The following is a 5,271-nucleotide window of genomic DNA, read 5'->3' as shown; positions in this document are numbered from 1 at the left end:
GTGTCATTTCTTCAGTGTTGTCACATGAAAAGATATAATAAAATATTTACAAAAATGTGAGGGCTGTACTCACTTCTGTGAGATACTGACACAGTGGTGGCCAAAATTATTAGAACACTACTATTTTCACCAGTTAAAAAATGATTTTAAGTTAGTTATTTCTATCTTTTGCTGTAGTGTGTCAGTAGGACTCATCATCATCCAGTCTGTCTGGAAAGACATGAAGAAACAGAACAAACTGAGACAGACTAAATCCAGAAGAACTGTGGCACTGTCTTCAAGATGCTTCAAGAAACCTACCTGCAAAGCTACAGTACTGTAAAAGTTTTAGGCACTTGTGTAAAAATGCGGTAAAATGAGAATGTTTTCAAAAATAATGTCATACACAGATTTTCTTTATCAATTAACTTCTATTAACTAAATTAAATAAACTTTTGGTGTGACCATCCTTTACGTTTAGCAGCTTTTGCCCTAGGTGCACTTGCACATAGTTTTTCAGGTAGCTTTGCAGGTAGGTCTCTTGAAGCATCTTGGAGACATTAGCACAATATTTGGCCGAGAAATATTGGAAAAATATTGGAGAGCGTTATTTCTCCCACCCATCAGACTCGACGTTCACGCGGGTTGCCAGATTTAACAATAAACGAGTGCAACTGCTGACAATGTTAGACAACAAGCCTTGCAGTGTAAAGTGATGAGTTGTTTTGTCAATGTCAATGTCCATTATATTTATATAGCACTATTAAACACAACCATGGGTTGACCAATGTGCTGCACATTAAAACCATTTCAATAAGACAATACAAAATAATTAATATAAAAGAAACAGTACAGTAGAACATTCTCATTTATAAAACGAGAATTTCAATGGAATGAAAGACCATGCTTCCTAAAAATAGAACCCAATGGGAGCATATACAATGAAAAAAGAACAGGAGCTAGAATGGAACCCTGGGGAACACCACACGACAAAGAAGCTACCTCAGATGAGTATTCAACAATGTTAACTCTAAAACTTCGATTGGAGAAATATGAATTAAACCATGTTATATGTTTTATCCATGTTTAATATGTCTCTGGTCATAGAGCTTTTTAGATGGAGGATGAGGCTTTTTAGGTGGTTTAGAATCTGCGATCTCTGACCCAGTTCGTTTGCTGGCTTCAATGGCAGCAATACGCTGTATTTTCCGCCAACTGGCAACCCGGGTGTTGAAATCCTATTGGGTAAACTGGCAGTGGGTGGAACCACGCAGAGAAAAACAAAAAATAGACATTCCGACACAGAATGCCCATTTCATATAATAACGGGCATTAGCGTTGTTTTTGGATAAACAGGTATGTGAACATGTTTCCTAAATATCTGCAAACATATTATGGTATTTTTATGCTTTAGTACAGTCAAAAAATGTGCCTACATACAGCACCTTTAATGAAAAATATAAAGAAGAAGAAATTTTGTGTTTATTTTCCCACCTGCTGTACCAAAAATGTACCAAACTGTAACTTCAAAACCGAGGTATGTACCGAACTGTCATTTTTGTGTACCATTACACCCATAGACTGTATAAAAATATGGACGTAGTGTCCGTGACGTCACCCGTAGGTTTCTGAAGAGTGTTTTTGAAGCTCAAAGTTGGCGGAGCCGGCCGTCGCCATCTTGGCAGCGCGTCACTCCCGGATAATCGAAAATGGGCAAAGAGGCGGGAGCTGGTTGCTGAAACCATGCCCACCCAGCTCGACGGTGGCGTCAGCAGTGAAAATCCACCTGTCACTCAAGTGGCCACGCCCTTAATTATGCAGAACTTTAAGGCGTAATATAATTTAAACGGATGATTTATAAAAAAAAATTCACCCACCTCACAGTTGTCATGAAGGGCAAAATTAGCTATATAGACCAAAACCACTTTTAGTACCAGGCTGTAAACATTTTTTTCTGCTGTAAAATTGGGCATTTTAACATGGGGAGTCTATGGGACTTACTCCCTTTTGGAGCCAGCCTTTAGTGGCCAGTCGATGAATTGCAGTTTTAGTCACTTCCGTGTTGGTTTCGCGAGAGAGACCGGAAGGTTGCCGCTTGATTACACCCCTACAATTAGGGGTGTGCGATATGACGATTTTTGATCGTGGACGATAAAAATGTCTCCACGATCAGCTTTTGAAGAAATATCGTAGTATCGTGCTACAGTGCATTCTGTCAGTTGCAGTTCTGGTGCAAGATACTGTACAATGCGACATACATTCACATCAGTGTTAATTCAGCAGTAGAGTTACTCTTATAGGACACTGCACTTATTCGCAGTCACAAAAGTACATTATTTGCATCTGCTTTAGAGCCGTTAAACATTTAATTCACGCACTGTTGATTACTGGACTAAGTTAATAATACTGTCAAAACAAAACACACAAGGTTTACAAATAGACTAAGTTAGTTTATGTCTAAAATGAAAGTAAACAGTTGAGAGAAAGTCGGATACGTGCCTGTATATTAGATGCGTGCAGATCTTAAAGGGACAGTACTAAACATGCTGTCGACTGTCATTAAAGGGATGGTTCACCCAAAAATTTTATTTCTGTCGTTATTTACTCACTCACATGTTGTGCCAAAACTGTATTTATTTCTGTATTGTGCTGAACACAAAATAAAATATTTTAAAAAACGTGGGTAACCAAACAGTTGCTGGTCCCCATTAAATTTCATAGTAGGAAAAATACTATATAAGTCACTGTGGACCAGCAACTCTTTGTTTTTTCACGTTCTTCAAAATAACATTTATGTTCAGAGAAAGAAACTCATTCAGGTTTAAAACAACTTTTGAGTGAGTAAATTATGGCATAAAAATAAAACCCTATGACAGAACTGACAGACAGATGGGTGAACTATCCCTTTATTAATAAAACAACAAAACACAAAGAGAAAAATCACTCACTACTCTTGACTGAAGAACTTTAATACAGTTGCTTTGCTTTATTATTATTAATAATAATAATAATAATACTACATCTATCAATTTCTTGAATGCTCCTGCTGAATATTATACCTGAATATAAAGCACTGTTTTGTTTGTATATTAGCAACGTGTATCTTTGTGCTTATTTTTTAATAGCAGATAAAATAATGGAAGATTTTTATCTTCGCCCACTTTAGCCAAAAAATTTGCCATTCTTTTTTTACCTTGAAATTTTGTTACCTTGAAAGGCTTTGTCTTTATAATAGGGAAATTAGTTTGGCTGTAATGCTCAGACAACTTGCAAAATAGTAATACCAACATGACAAAGATTCGTGATTAAATCGTGATATTTTTTTTTTTAATTGTGATAAACTTTTCCACTACATTCTAATTTATTGAGATGCACCTGTATATTTGCTATATCGCCCACACCTACCTACAATCTACTGTGGCGACATTCAGACAAATAATTGAATGCTTTTTAACATCGTGCCATGATCTCCAGAACCCTTATGAGATCCTGAAGAGTGCAGGAATCTGAGCTGTGCACTATCATGATCAGACGTCCATGCCTGTGGGTATCTGCTGATTTAACTTTGAAAGAATGAACTGCATCACATTATGAAAAAAAAAACTAAATGTGCAGACACACAAACAAAGAGGAACACGCTGAACTGAAGATGTCATCAGAACAACAATCATGCAAAACCAAAGCCAATGTCATGTTATGAAAATAAATCATTCAGGCTTACATATATTACAATTTTGAACTGACGGTTCCAGTTTTCACTCAGAAATTGCTAGTAAATTTCACAAATAATTACAAAGAAAGAAACAGGATGTAACACACTGAATTAAATGTGAAATTTGAAGTAGAAAGACTATTTTCTTGTAAACATATCAGTAATCTATGCTTATGTTTTAAACTTCAAAACATAATTTTTTTACAGTGTGGAGATTATTAACTCGAATTGCAAGTCACGCTGGTCATGTAATCTCCAAGTGGTGTGACCTGAATGAAAGGGTGACCCTCACTTTTTTTTGGCCATTCCTAAGACTGGAGTTTCATATCATGTGAGTCAACGTCATTTTGCCAAATTTGTATGTTTATCAAATACTTTTACTACAGTGTGTGAAAAAATGACTAACTGCAACTTTAATTAGAGGGAGATTTCTTAGGAAAGTACAGTTAGCTTAACAAAGCAAGAAATAATAGCTAGACAGATGATGAAACAATAAGAAATACTAAACCTTTGCTTCAACTGGAGATTAAAGCATTGTATGGGCCTGTGGGCTCCTATGAAAAATGCTGATGCTTGAGAAGGTACGAGTCATTGGTCGTAATGGAATACACAGAGTCTGGTGCTGTCCAAAACTAAAGCACAGGCTGTAAGTCACAGCACAACACTAGAGTCCTACGGCAGCAGAGCAGCCATAAAGCTGCCCTCATTACTGCATACAGGATATGACAGACAGAGAACGCATCCTCATTTCCACTGGACACACTTAAACTCAGATAAAACAAAACATATCAAAACAGCTGATCTGAATGTGCAGCTATTTCTGGATTTGGGAAAAGTTAAACAAAAGTAGCATTATTACATTCAAATAAATTAAAATATAGTATTAATTAATGTTAATAAATTAAAATAAAGTATTATTAAAATATTTTTTAATAAAATAAAAACAAAACAAATATTTTATTTCTGGGTTTGGAAAATTTTAAATAAACTATTATTATTATTCAAATATTTAAAATTATTATATTATTATTACATTAAAATAAATTTAAAAAGCAGTATTATTAAAATATTTTAAATTTAATTAAATTAAATTATTTCAGGATTTGAGAAAACTTACATAAACTAGTATTATTAAAATAAAGTAAAATAATATAGTATTAATAAAATAAAATAAAATAATTTTATTTCTGGATTAGGGAAAAATTACATAAAGTAGTATTACTAAACTAAACTAAACTAACTAAACTAAAAATAAAAAAATAAATTATTTCATTTATTTTATATATTTAGATTTGGGAACATTTAAATGAACTAGCAATATTAAAATAAAATAAAATCAAATCAAATCAAATCAAATAAAATAAAATAAAAAAAATAAAATAAAATAAAATAGCTGACTGCTGAGCTGAATGTGCAGCTATTTCTGGATATGAGAAAAGTTATGAGTTTTTAATGGTCTGACTCTAATCTGCTATAAAAGCAGGCACTTGGATTCCTCAGAGTATTGATTCTGAGATACAGACAGTAAGTGTTTCCCTACTAATAAGAACCGGCCAGAAAAGCAGCATTCTCACATAGCC

General features: G+C 34.1%; 1 protein-coding gene across 2 annotated transcripts in view; it reads right to left on the bottom strand.

Annotated features, from left to right (window-relative positions):
- smyd3 (SET and MYND domain containing 3) overlaps positions 1-5,271 on the bottom strand; it is a 186,867-nt gene that overhangs the window by 154,737 nt on the left and 26,859 nt on the right. The gene's annotated exons all lie outside the window — the stretch shown is intronic.

The sequence above is a fragment of the Sinocyclocheilus anshuiensis genome, unplaced genomic scaffold (assembly GCF_001515605.1).
Source record: "Sinocyclocheilus anshuiensis isolate Anshui unplaced genomic scaffold, SAMN03320099.WGS_v1.1 scaffold222, whole genome shotgun sequence".
In the NCBI taxonomy this organism is placed as follows: domain Eukaryota; kingdom Metazoa; phylum Chordata; class Actinopteri; order Cypriniformes; family Cyprinidae; genus Sinocyclocheilus; species Sinocyclocheilus anshuiensis.
The sequence above is the reverse complement of the archived record's forward strand: the minus strand, read 5'-3'. Positions and strand labels throughout refer to the sequence as shown.